At 38.5% G+C, this 15,146-nt stretch overlaps 1 protein-coding gene and 1 non-coding gene across 2 annotated transcripts in view; both read right to left on the bottom strand.

Annotated features, from left to right (window-relative positions):
* The window catches only part of LOC118767475 (HEAT repeat-containing protein 4-like), a 472,731-nt gene that overhangs the window by 296,832 nt on the left and 160,753 nt on the right, over positions 1 to 15,146 (bottom strand). The window lies entirely within an intron of this gene.
* Positions 7,868 to 7,938, bottom strand: Trnag-gcc. Its single transcript has one exon. It is a non-coding gene; the product is annotated as a tRNA-Gly (tRNA).

Below are 15,146 nucleotides of genomic sequence, written 5' to 3' on the forward strand. Positions count from 1 at the left end.
ATATAGTGAGACAGTAGCACAGTGGTGGTGGCCATGGTGGAGCCAGTAGTTGCAGTGGTGGTGGTGGTGGGGCTGGAGATGGTGGGTGCAGATAGATTAGTTCCAATGCCTGCACATGTGCACCCTATAATGCATGTTACCATAGATGTTTAATAATTTAGTTTTATTACTGACTGCAGGCAAGTTGCAACACACTGGCTGCACATCGGCGCATTACTGCACCAATACATTGCCCGTACGACACAGTGCATCGCTACATCAGCACATTGTGTGTGTGTGTATATGTAGGTCTTCTGTGTGTGTGTGTTTGTTCTAACTTGTGCTAACTTTCTCTCTCTCTCTCTCTCTCTTGCTTTCCTTCTTTGTGCTTTCATACACACATATATACACATGCACACACATATACACATGTATATATATATATATATATACACACATGTGTATATGTGTACACATATACATATAAACATTCATCTATACACATGCACACATATTTACACATACACACATATATACAAATATATACACATATGTCATGTACATATATACACATGCATGCTAAATATATCGACGCACTAACACATCATGCACACACACACACAGACACATGCACACACATCCAGTCATATACAGAATCACACGTACATACATACATACACACACATACATACATAATCTAGCATGTATAGACACACGCACATGCACATATCAATGCATACACACCTGCACTAACATACACATACAATAATATAGACACACTCACATGCAGAAAAACCCAGCTGCATATACACACACACACACACACACATACATTCATCTCATTAATACAAATACACTTACACACACACACACATGCACAAACATATTCATACATACACTCTTGCACTCATACATACACATCTACTCTAACATACACATATAATAGTCAGAGACACATGAACGTATACATACACACACACACACAAACACACACATACACACACCTCCATGCACATGCTCTGACACATGCTTACACAACACTAATGTGCTCATACACATACACATACAAAGAATAAAAGCACACATATGAACACAACCATACATGCATATATACATACAATAGCAGTCACACACACACACATACTCATAAATGCACATACACACACATGCTCTGACACATACATACACAACATTAATACAGTCATACACACACACACACTCACACACTAACATATACACGCAAAGAATAAAGTCACACACACATGAACACAACCACACATGCATATACACATACACACACACACTCATAAATACACACACACACACTCATAAATACACACACACATGCTCTGACATATACACAACACTAACACAGTCATACACACACTCACACACTAACATATACACGCAAAGAATAGTCACACACACATTGAACACAACCACACATGGCTATATACATACAGTCACACACAAGCATAGACACACACACACACACATACACACACACATGGATGCTCTATCAACCAACAAACTTTTTTCTTTATTTTTATTTTTATTTTGTTTTCAATATCCAACCTTTTGCCTAAATCATTTTGAGGATTTTTATGCCGTTTATATTTTTGTTATTTTTCTTGTTTCTTTTCCCTTTTTGTTTTGTTAATTTTTTTTTTCTTTTCGCTGTTCATGTTCAACTCAACTTGTTTCCACCTTCTGGCGAAATCTTGATGCTCTTGTGCTCTCGTAGAATTTCAATTTCCCCATCAAGTGTAGCCATGAATGGAGGACAGGTATCTTATATGGACAGGGTCCTTTGGATTAACTTACTGAAATAGCTTGAGGGGTCACAGGAGGGAGAGAGAGATGAGAGAGAGACGACAGTGGCGGAAGAAAATGTGGGACATGGGTGAGAAGAGGGGGGGAGAGAGAGGAAGAAATGGATGGACAAAGAGAAAATAAGTGGGAGAGAGAAAGAGAGGGGCAGGTACAGAGAGAGAAAGAGAGAGAGGGAGCAACAGAGAAAAGGGAAGAGAGAGAGATAGACAATCAGACAGATAAAAGAGGGAAACAGAAAAAGGGGGAGATGAGTTGGGAGAGGAGTAGGAGGAGAGAAAGAGAGAAGCAGGTACACAGAGAGACAGAGGGAGGAGGAGAGAGAGATAGAGAGAGAGACAATCAGACAGATAAAAGAGGGATACAGAGAAAGAGGGAGAGAAAGGGGGAGATGAAGTAGGAGGGAGACACAGGACAAAAGAGACAGAAAGTGAAAACGACAGATAGTGAGAGAGAGGTTGAGAGTGAGAGAAAGTAGGGAGAGAGAGACAAAGAGATAAAACAGAGAAAGAAAGACAGAGAAAGCCAGAGCAGATGAGAGAGAGAGAGAATGAGAGAGAGAGATATGATGTTATCAAGTCATCCCAAGGTTTATTCTCAGACTTTTCGTGTTATTTACAAAAGATTTCTCTTATCTACTGAATCTCATGTTATTTACAGCGTCTCAAGTTGTTCTTATTAAATTTTATTTTGTTTCTTATTTTTATGTTCATTTTTATTTTTCCATTCCTGGAAGCACTGAAATCTATTCAAAGCTTCCATCATGTTATTATTTACAGCTCATTTTGTTGATATTTCCAAAGCACTGAGTTATCTTCAAAGTCTTCGGAACATCATCTTATTTCCAAAAGCATTGTTATACCAAAAATTTTACGTTACATCCAAAAATTTTTCGTGTTATTTCTTAAAGACTCAAACCACCAAGATATTTTTAGAGAACCAAATTATTTTCAAAACCTCTGGTCATTTCCAAAGTAACGACTAGGAATTTTTCAAAGACTCACGTTAATTGCAAAACCGTATGTTATTTCTAAATTCTCATGTTATCCACAGATCATCATGCCATACCATTTCCAAAGCTCCAAGATATTTCCTAAACTTTGAGTTACTTTTAAATTTGTAAAGGAGAATCTTTTCTGTGATGAACCACAACAGTGATTAGCATAATCATGTTCAAATCAGCCATAATATACTAAGAATGAATATGCAAGGCACAGGCATGGCTGTGTGGTAAGAAGTTTGCTTCCCAGCCACATGGTTTAGGGTTCAGTCCCATTGTGTGACACCTTGGGCAAGTGTCTTCTACTATAGCCTTGAGCAGACCAAGGCCTTGTGAGAAGATTTGGTAGTGAGGAACTGAAAGAAGCCTGTTGAATCTCTGTCTCTCTTTTTCTCTCCCTATATATATATGTGTGTATGTGTGTGTGTGTGTGTGGAGGCACAATGGCCCAGTGGTTAGGGTAGGAGACTTGCAATCGTAGGATCAAGGTTTTGATTCCCAGACCGGGCGTTGTGAGAGTTTATTGAGCGAAAACACCTAAAGCTCCACGAGGCTCTGGCAGGGGGTGGTGGCGATCCCTGCTGTACTCTTTCACCACAACTTTCTCTCACTCTTTCTTCTGTTGGCCTGCTCGCCTAGTCAGCGGGGTGGTGTCATTTGAAGGCTAAAACAATGCAAAGTGCATTGTAACCAGCGATGTGTAGCAACATCTGATAGCCTGGTCAGTCCTGTGATCATGTGATATATATATATATATCATCATCTGTAACTTCCTGTAACTTAGCTTTCATTCTAGATTGGGTTCTTAGCCCGACATAAACCCATTTTTACTTCTGGAAAGAGGGGCTCCATATTAGTTTGGCCTCTACCCTTTGACCTGTCCAGTATGGAAAACCTTGTCAGAAGTTTTCACTTTGCTGATATTGCCCTGAGGGTCATTGAGGCCTACATGCCTGCACACAGCAACAAGGACTGAATTTTGTGGTTTGTGGTGGTTTGGAATGGTAAAGACCCCCTTCCGTCATGAATGACCATGAGATTCCACCTAGAAAGTTACCTTCCGAGGTACAGGTCCGGACAAGATTGCTTGTGGAAGGCCAGCAGTTGCCCAAGCATACCAGCCTCCCCTCTACACACCACTGATATTATCCAAGGGAAAGGCAAAGGCCGATACAGCTTGGCACCTGTGATGTTGCAACTCATTTCTACAGCTGAGTGAACTGGAGCAATGTGAAATAAAGTATCTTGGTCAAGAACACAACACAGCCTGGTCAGGGAATTGAACTCACTACCTCATGATTGTGAGCCCGATGCTCTAACCCCTGAGCCATGGTTTGGAATACTCAGCCACTTGCTACTATAATAAGTAGGAGATTCATTCAGTCAAAGAATAGAGTGTTCAGTCTCAAAACTGATGGAGAATGGGTCATAAAAGAATCACTGGACAGGTTTTATGGGCAAAACCAACTGACCAACGGGACACTGAAGAACAGACCACAAGCAAAACGGTTGGATAACATCCATGATCTTAGTTGGTCTCATTTAGGAATCCAGTAGCTTCTAACAGAACATGAGAAGGCATGCCTGAGGACCCTGCCTTCACGACTGCACCCTCAGGAATGATTGGCCAATGAGGATGAGATGAGAGGATGATCTGTCTTTGGTTCTTTCCCAAAGCTTTTTAATATTTTACAAGTATCTACCAATGTCATTAAGGCTGGCCACTGGATTTAGTTAAAAAGAGACGATGAGCGATGGCTAGAAGGATATTGAGTTGAACTTCATAACCAGCTGAGGAGGGCCGGTGCGCATTGATGCCGTCGAGAGGTAGGCCCCGAAACGGTGCGCATTCTCTCCTGATGACCCCATACACTTGCTGGCTTCTGGTATACGGTAGCACTTGCATGTGCAAGTTGTTTGCAAGACATCAGTAGTGTTATCTCATCTACAAAAATCTTGTAACATTTCCAAAATGTGGTAGCAGTTCCTAACTTTCTTCATATTGGTATTTTCCAAGTTATTTTCATAACTTTATTTTTAAGACATAGGTATGGCTGTCTGGTTAAGAAGTATGCTTTTTAACTACATGATTCTGAGTTTGGTCCCACAGCATGGTATCTTGGGCAAGTGTCTTTAGTCGTAGCTCCAGGCCGACCGAAACCTTGTGAATCGATTTAGTGGATGGAATCTGAAAGAAGACTTATGTTAGTGTGTGTGTGTATTACTGTCTCTTTGCCTTGATACTGTATAACAGTTTAAAGTAAGCATCACCATCATGCAAGTTGTGTCCCTTGTTTCCAATATTTTGAGAAAACATAAAGGTGGCGAGCTGGCAGAAACGTTAGCATGCCGGGCGAAATGCATAGCCGTATTTCGTCTGCCGTTACGTTCTGAGTTCAAATTCCGCCGAGGTCGACTTTGCCTTTCATCCTTTCGGGGTCAATTAAATAAGTACCAGTTATGCACTGAGGTCGATATAATCGACTTAATCCGTTTGTCTGTCCTTCTTTGTCCTCTCTGTGCTTAGCCCCTTGTGGGTAGTAAAGAAAACATATTTGAGAAAACATATTTGGTCGTGAGAAAATATTACCTTACCTGAAAACAGGTGAGGGTTGGAGACAGGAAGGACATGCAGCCAAAAAAAATCTGCCTCAAAAAATTCCATCTGACCAATGCAAGTATGGAAAAGCAGATCTGAAATGATTAATGTAATGTTCCACTTATTTCCGAAACAATATGCTGTTACTAAAATCACATTATTTCTAAATTTTTTTTTGTGTTATTTCTCAAACCTTAATCATTTCTAAAGCACCATTTTATTTCCAAAACCTTTCATATCCAAAATCTTCACCATCATAATTCCTACGCCACATGTTATTTTCAATACATTCTGTTATTTCCAAAATTGTGAGATATTCCTAAATTCTTGTGTAAGTTTGATGTTTATTCAATAAGATTTTGAAAAATAACTAAATGAATTGAAAATAACATTGGTAAAACTTTTGGATATGAAAGGTTTTGGAAATAAAATGGTGCTTTTGAAATGATTATAGTTTGAAGGAGGAATAACAAAGATTAAGAAATAACAAGATTTTGGTAATAGCATCTTGTTTTGAAAATAACTGAATGTTTTGAAAATAACATGAAGCCTAAAAATTTCCAAGCCTCCATGTTATCCAAAGATCCTTACCTAGTTTCTTAAGCACCATCGAATTTCCAAAATGTATTCTCGTTTCCAAAATCTTCACCATCATAAATCTCCAAGCTACATGTTATTTCCAACATGTTCTGTCACTAAGTGAATTGAAAATAACATTGTGCTTGGGGAATACAATGGTGAAACTTTTGGATATGAAAGGTTTTGGAAATAAAATGGTGCTTTTGAAATGATTAGAGTTTGAAGGAGGAATAACAAAGATTAAGAAATAACAAGATTTTGGTAATAGCATCTTGTTTTGAAAATAACTGAATGTTTTGAAAATAACATGAAGCCTAAAAATTTCCAAGCCTCCATGTTATCCAAAGATCCTTACCTAGTTTCTTAAGCACCATCGAATTTCCAAAATGTATTCTCATTTCCAAAATCTTCACCATCATAAATCTCCAAGCTACATGTTATCCAAAGATCCTTACCTAGTTTCTTAAGCACCATCAAATTACCAAGCCTTCATGTTATCCAAAGATCCTTACCTAGTTTCTTAAGCACCATCGAATTTCCAAGCCTTCATGTTATCCAAAGATCCTTACCTAGTTTCTTAAACACCATCGAATTTCCAAAATGTATTCTCATTTCCAAAATCTTCACCGTCATAAATCTCCAAGCTACATGCTATTTCCAACATGTTCTGTCACTCCCAACCTGTTCTGTTATTTTTCAAAATTGTGAGTTATTCCTAAATTCTCATGTAACTTTCCTGTTATCCACAGACCATCATCACATTTCAAAACCATTTATTTTCGACATCGGTCATTTCTTTAGCACCAAGTTCTTTTCACTTTCTCTTCTCATATCAAATATTTCACTATGGGAGGAAGAAGTGGTCAAGAAGAAACCGAATAGATTATCAGTCACATGGTAGAACACCGCCACTGCTGATGGGGTTGGGGGCTGCTTTGGAAACAATAAGGAAATTTTGAAATTCTACAAGATTTTGAAAATAACAGAATTATTTGTAAAGTATACTAGCCATCTCAATATGGCTAACCACTAAGGGTGGGTGTTACTGTAGGTTTTAGCCCCAGGAGATCATCGTCTCCAGCTGGTTTTAGGCACACTTTCTGTGCCCTTATGGTATTTGCAAAGGGAGGTCATCCCTCTCTCGTAAACCTAAGTGATACGCACGGACTGCAGTTTCGAGGTATTTGCCTCTTGTCAACGTATGGCAATCACTGGTTTTCGATGAAGGGAGACCTGTTTGCAAATACTTATTTAATGTTTTTCCCAGTAACTTCCGTCACTGATTTCGAAAAACTGTCTGCAAGCAATAATAAATCTCTGAACGAGATGTAAACAGTAACCGCTCGACAACGTAAAGTATACTAGCCATCTCAATATGGCTAACCACTAAGGGTGGGTGTTACTGTAGCTTTTAGTCCCAGGAGATCATCGTCTCCAGCTGGCTTTAGGCACACTTTCTGTGCTCTTATGGTATTTGTATTACTCCCAAAACATCCATCAGGATATTTTCAAGGGTTCCATGTAATTTCCAAAAGTCTTGTGTTATTTCTAAATCCTAATGTTATTTATAAAGCTTCATGTTATCTCTATGCCATCATTATTTTTCCTAAGTTTTATACAATTCTGTTATTTTCAAAATCTTGTAGAATTTCTAAATTTCCTTATTGTTTCCAAAGCAGCCCCCAACCCTGTCAGCGGTGGCGGTGTTCTATCATGTGTCTGATAATCTGTTAGGTTTCTTCTTTTTTTTTTCTCTTTTAATTGTTTCAGTCATTTGACTGCGGCCATGCTGGAGCACCGCCTTTAATCGAACAAATCGACCCCAGGACTTATTCTTTGTAAGCCCAGTACTTATTCTATCGGTCAAAACATTATCGATGTGCATCGGCCGGGAATCGAACCCGGGCCGCCCGCGTGGCAGGCGAGCATTCTACCACTGAACTACCGATGCTTACACTTGACCACTTCTTCCTCTCTGTCCATTTTTTATGCCTCTGATGACTAATGAGGCTGATTCTTTCATGGAAGCATCTGATGCAAAGTTCACAAAGGATCCGTGGTGGAGGCTTTGGTTGTTGCAGCCTCCATTTTCTTTCTTGTCGTTTCTCTTCCTCTTTCTACTGTCATTCAGCTTCAAAAGGATTTTATTATTAGTGAAGATGAAATGATGCCAGCCAGGCCTGTCCTGAGTTGCAATGTCTCAGGCTTTGGGATCGATTCCAGTCAGTTTTAGGCTTTGCTTCAGCTGATCCTTGTATCGACGGAAGGGATAATAACTGAGTTTTCTTCCAGTTGAAAGTTCACCATATAAATCCCACCCACCCACCCCATTTTAGCTACGATTTTTATCTAATTTCTTAAGCACCTTGTTACTTTGAAAAACCTGTCATATTCAAGGAATTCACCACCCTGACCCTTTGCCTGTCCTAAACGTCTTTGCTTGTTTGGAATGTATATCATATAAGATGCATGATCTTCAAGGCGGCGAGCTGGCAGAAACGTTAGCGCACCAGGCAAAATGCTTAGCGGTATTTCGTATGCCGTTACGTTCTGAGTTCAAATTCTGCCGAGGTCGACTTTGCCTTTCATCCTTTCAGGGTCGATAAAGCACCAGTTTCACACTGGGGTCGATGTAATCGACTTAATTCGTTTGTCTGTCCTTGTTTGTCCTCTCTGTGTTTAGCCCCTTGTGGGTAGTAAAGAGATAGGTATTTCGTCTGTCATTACGTTCTGAGTTCAAATTCCGCTGAGGTCGACTTTGCCTTTCATCCTTTTGGGGTCGATTAAATAAGTACTAGTTTCGCACTGGGGTTAATATAATCAACTTAATCCCTTTGTCTGTCCTTGTTTGTCCCCTCTGTGTTTAGCCCCTTCTGGGTAGTAAAGAAATAGGTATTTCATCTGTCGTTACGTTCTGAGTTCAAATTCCACCGAGGTCGACTTTGCCTTTCATTCTTTCGGAGTCGATAAATAAAGTACCATGTTTGCAATGGGGTCGATTACATCGACTTAATCCCTTTGTCTGTCCTTGTTTGTCCCCTTTATGTTTAGCCCCTTGTGGGTAGTAAAGAAATATATATGATGCATGATCACAAGGGGAAATAATGCCCTGTGTATTACACGTCATACACAGCAGAGGCAAAGGGTTATACTAAGACAGGTATTTATCCACTCTTAACCATTTACCTTTCTTTACCTTTTTACTTGTTTCAGTCATTTGACTGCAGTCATGCTGGAGCACCACCTTTAGTCAAGGAAATCGACCCCAGGACTTATTCTTTGTAAGCCTAGTACTTATTCTATCGGTCTCTTTTGCCGAACCGCTAAGTTACGGGGACGTAAACACACCAGCATCGGTTGTCAAGCGATGTTGGGAGGACAAACACACACACATATATATACATATATACAATGGGCTTCTTTCAGTTTCTGTCTATGAAATCTACTCACAAGGCTTTGGTCGGCCCATGGCTATAGTAGAAGACACTTGCCCAAGGTGCCATGCAGTGGGACTGAACCCGGAACCATGTGGTTGGTAAGCAAGCTACTTACCACACAGCCACTCCTGTCCAAATCATTTTCGTAAGTTTGTCCTAAATGTCAATGATTGCTTGCAGACTTTTAGTTAATACTTTCTTCATTTGTTCTGAGTAATGTAAAGCTGTCCTTTCATAAATCTCAAATTACACTGGTGGTTTTAAGCAATTACTGTTGTATATAAAACGCATCCAGTTCACAGTGTAAAGTGGTTGACATTTGGAAGGGCAATTCAGCTGTCAAAACCATGCCAAAACTGACCTTTCCTGTGCTGGTGCCACGTAAAAGGCACTTGCACTCTGCAGGGTAGTTGGTGTGAGGAAAGGCATCCAGCCATAATAACCCTGCCAGAACAGACACAGATGTATGGTGCAGTCTTCTGCTTAGCCATCTCCGGTCAAACTGTCCAACCCATGCCAGCATGGAAGGAGGACACTAAATGATGGTGATGATGATCAACATATATGATGCACTGATGCTAGGCAGATACGTCCCCTGTATCACATGTGACACGGAGGACAGGCAAACAGTTAATCCCTGAACCTGATGTGGTTTCAAAGAATTTAGTTTTCTCAAACATCTTGAGCAATATCTAAATTCTCATGTTATACTTAGTCTTATATTTTCATTTGTGTCGTTTCTAAAACACCAACTTACTTCCAAAGCTTCCTGTAATTTCCGGAGATCTAGTTTGTTATCTCCAAAACTCAGCTTATTCTCAGATACTCTCTTTACTCTTTTACTTGTTTTCAGTCATTTGACTGCAGCCATGCTGGAGCACCGCCTTTAATCTAGCAACTCGACCCCGGGACTTATTCTTTCTAAGCCCAGTACTTATTCTATCGGTCTCTTTTGCTGAACCGCTAAGTGACGGGGACATAAACACACCAGTATCGGTTGTCAAGCAATACTAGGGGGACAAACACAGAAACACACACACACACACACATATATATATATACATATATACAACGGGCTTCTTTCAGTTTCCGTCTACCAAATCCACACACAAGGCATTGGTTGGCCTGAGGCTATAGTAGAAGACACTTGCACAAGGTGCCACGCAGTGGGACTGAACCCAGAACCATGTGGCTGATAGGCAAGCTACTTACCACACAGCCACTCCTGCGCCTATATGACAGTAATATTTGCAAAACACCAAATTATTTCCAAAGTATACATTAAAAAGAAGTTCATGCAGCTTCTAAGGGCCCTTGACAGTGTCCAAGTCTCACAGCTGTAGAATAGGACTGGGAGGACTAGAGACCAAAAGACCTGAACCTTTGCCTTCTTGCACAAGTATCAGCTGCACCAAACACCTTTTCTTTTCCAATAAGTCCACAACTGCGCCAGCTCATCCAAGTCTTTTTAGGACTTTAGACTCGCAGCTAATGCTACTACAAATGTTACTGCCAAAGTGAAGTGGTCAAAAACTTTGACATTCTCACCCAAAACAGAGACAGACAAAGTGGAGTCCTCCAAGAATCCAGCAAACTCCTTTGGTACCAGGATACTTCACAGGATCGTGGGTTGCCATTGATCAGATTCGGTATCCAACCAACAACTCTATCATATAGGGAGAGTTTACGAAAAAAAACAAAAGACGAAGACAGGTGGTGTACAAAACAAACAGATGTATTAGTATAACGCTCAGGAATAGAAAAAGTCTTTTATGTTTCGAGCCTATGCTCTTCTACAGAAAGCAACACAGAAAAAACAAGGAGAGAAAAAAATGTGTAGTGGCTAACGATCTATCATGGCGTCCATATATATATATATATATATATACACACACATATATATTTATATTTATATATATATATATATATATAGGGAGAGTTTACAAAAAAAAACAAAGGACGAAGACAGATGGTGCACAAAACAAAACAGATGTATTAGTATAACGCTCAGGAATAGAAAAAGTCTTTTACGTTTCGAGCCTATGCTCTTCTACAGAAAGCAACACAGAAAAAACAAGGAGAGAAAAAAATATGTGTAGTGGCTAACGATCTATCATGGCGTCCATATATATATATATATATATATACACACACATATATATTTATATATATATATATATATATAGAGAGAGAGTTTACAAAAAAAAACAAAGGACGAAGACAGATGGTGTACAAAACAAAACAGATGTATTAGTATAACACTCAGGAATAGAAAAAGTCTTTAACATTTCGAACCTATGCTCTTCAACAGAAAGGGACACAGAAAAAACAAGGAGAGAAAAAAAATGTGTGTAGTGGCTAATGATCTATCATGGCGACTCTACCATATATTCTCACAGATATGTTACACTTTTTTTACCAAAAACTTTCAATAAAAATCAGGAGTGTGACCTGTCCACTCAACATCACAGGGAACTAAAGTAGACAGCAGTGTATCAGTTGTCTTTTGTAACATTTTCTTTCCGTTGTGTTTGTAATTCTAGATGGTTTTTTTTTCTTTTTGTTGAGTCGATTTATCAATTCAACTACTTCCATAAAGTCATTTCTGCAAAATTGTTTTTATATTTGTATGCAAAGTTTTGAAATAAAGGTGAATATTTGAGAATATTTAACAAATATTAGTTATATTTATGTTATAAAAAGGACCCTGTAACTCCTCAGATTATAGTGCAACCCATCTATGAGTCAACTGCAAATACCTACTTTAACAACTCCAAACTAAGGGTTTGACCTATCCACTGGTGTGACCTGTTCACGAGTATATACAGTACTAAGAAACTGGAATGCATCCTGTTACTTGTATGCAGTGGAAGCACTAGTTCAGACTTTTTGACCAATGTATGATTCCGAAGCACCAGCTTAGAATGTTTGACCACTGTTTGACCATTGTTGCTCAGTTTTCCCATTGTTGCTCAGTTTGCTTACAGTGTTCTCTTCTTCACTGAAGATCCGGCTAAGTTGATGATTCATGTTGGTCAGCCACATACCAGATGGTAAAAGCAGATCAGGCATCTTGCAGAGATGCGGACTGACAGGGACTTTGCTCAATGGGTGACCCAGGAGGACCCAGCAATATACCAACAAATGGTAAATGCAGCAACTCACGCCAATGGAGCATCTCCCTGCACACACACCTGATCTCACTTATACATTAAGCTATTTCCCAAATTTCTGTTATTTCTTGAAATTCATATTATATCTTAAAGTCCAAAATCCAACATATTTACAATGAACCACATCATTGCCAGAGTCCTGTATTTTTTCTTAAACTGTCATGTTTTTCCACAATACCATTATATTCCTAAAACTTGACCTTATTTCTAAATTTTCCAGTAATTTCAGCCCCAAGCCATAGAGATATTTTGAAAGCACCAAGTTAAATCCAAAATCTCCATATATTTCCCAAGTATCCATTATGTTATTTTCCAAAATATTGTGATATTTCAAGTCCTGTGTTATTTCCAAAGCCTTGTTTTATTTCTAAATTCTAAGGATACTCCAACAACCTTATGTTATCTACAAGCTATTAGACAATTTCCAAAGCTCCTTGTCATTTTCAAAGAACATTAAGATATTTCCAAAGCACTGAATTGTGTTACTCCCAAAACATCCATCAGGATATTTTCAAGGGTTCCATGTAATTTCCAAAACTCTTGTGTTATTTCTAAATCCTAATGTTATTTATAAAGCCTCATGTTATCTCTATGCCATCATTATTTTTCCTAAAGCATCAAATTAATTCCCAAACCTTGCATTATTCCCAAACTATCTCTGATGTTATTTTCTAAGTTTTATATTCCATTCAAAGCCATATGTTATTTACAGTCCACAAATGTTTCAAAAGCAATTAATTTTTTCTTCAGTTTTCAGTTATTTTCAAAGAACCTGTCATTTTTCTTCTGAAGCGCTGTGATATTTCCAAGTGGTTGTGTCATTTCCAAAGTATATTCATATTTATAACCAAAAAAAAAAAAAGCCATCATGCTATTTCTGAAGTCTTGTGTTATTTCTAAAGTCTCACATAATCTCAAAACATTTTGGCATTTAAAAGTACCAAGTTATTTCCAAACCTTTCCATTTTCATCAAAGCATAATGTTATATCCAAAACGTTGTCTTATTTCAAAAACTTTGTTATTTCAAATCCTCGGAGCCTCGTTTTATCACAAAAGTCTTGTAATATCACTAACACCATGTGTTACCATCATACCAAACTGTTACTGCCAAAGCCATGTGTTAGCACCAAAGCCAGTTTTATATTGTCAAAGATTCTTGATACTAAAAATATCTTATATTCATTTTTGATATCTCCAAAGCCTGACTAGAGTTTCTATTAAAATATCATTTTTATCTTTCATTTTTGGATTTGGTTTGCAAGATTCTTTATATGAGTTCATGTGTTGAAGCAAATTCTGTTGTGTCTGGGGAGAGTCATTCTCTTTTAGTGCCTTATTATTTAACACACTCACCGGTAAAATTTCCACTTATTTCTTATTTTTATTTTCTAAAATTTTCGTTGCATCTTGCAACCTTTTCAATAGTCTTGACTCTATTGAAAAGGTTGCAAGACGCTACGAAAATTTTAGGAAAATAAAAATAAGAAATAAGTGGAAATTTTACTGGTGAGTGTGTTAAATAATAAGGCACTAAAAGAGAATATACATATTTCTTTACTACCCACAAGGGGATACACACAGAGGGGACAAACAAGGACAGACAAACGGATTAAGTCAATTATATTGACCCCAGTGCATAACTGGTACTTAATTTATTGACCCCGAAAGGATGAAAGGCGAAGTCGACCTTGGCGGAATTTGAACTCAGAATGTAGCGGCAGACGAAATACCTATTTCTTTACTGCTCACAAGGGGTTAAACACAGCAGGGACAAACAAGGACAGACAATTGGATTAAGTCGATTATATTGACCCCAGTGCGTAACTGGTACTTATTTAATCAACCCTGAAAGGATGAAAGGATAAGTCAACCTCGACGGAATTTGAACTCAGAACATAACGGCAGACAAAATACGGCTACGCATTTCGCCCGGCATGCTAACATTTCTGCCAGATCGCCACCGTAAATATACAATATACAATCACAACATCATAATTTCAAAGCTACAAAATAATGCAAGATTGATTTAAAACAAAGTGAATGAAAAAGCATTACATTTGGCAGAATAACCTGAATGCTAAAGGATTAAGGGAAAAGGGTCAGATTATTATATTGACTCCAGCATTCAACTGATACTTTATTTTACTGACCCAAAAAGATGAAAGGCAAAAACCAATCTCAGCAACATTTGAACCCAAACTATAAAAGAGCCAGAGAAAATGCAACAAAGTATTTTGTACAGCATAATAATGGTTCTACCAGCTTGCTACCTTCACCTCAACTATTAATAAAACTAAAACTGGAAGACATCACTTGTCTTACTGCTGAACCATGAAGGCATGTGGCTTAGTAATTAGGGGTATTTGGTTCGTGATTGTAAGGTTGTGAGTTCGATTCCCATTCTGGAATTGAACAAGGCTCATTATTTCACGTTACTTTAGTTCACTCAGCTGGCAAAAGATGAGTTGTTCAAAGGGACCAGCCTTGTCACATTCTGTGTCATGCTAAATCCCCGAGAACTATGTTACGGGTACATGCATCTGTGGAG

The sequence above is a fragment of the Octopus sinensis genome, linkage group LG22, assembly GCF_006345805.1.
Source record: "Octopus sinensis linkage group LG22, ASM634580v1, whole genome shotgun sequence".
NCBI lineage: Eukaryota > Metazoa > Mollusca > Cephalopoda > Octopoda > Octopodidae > Octopus > Octopus sinensis.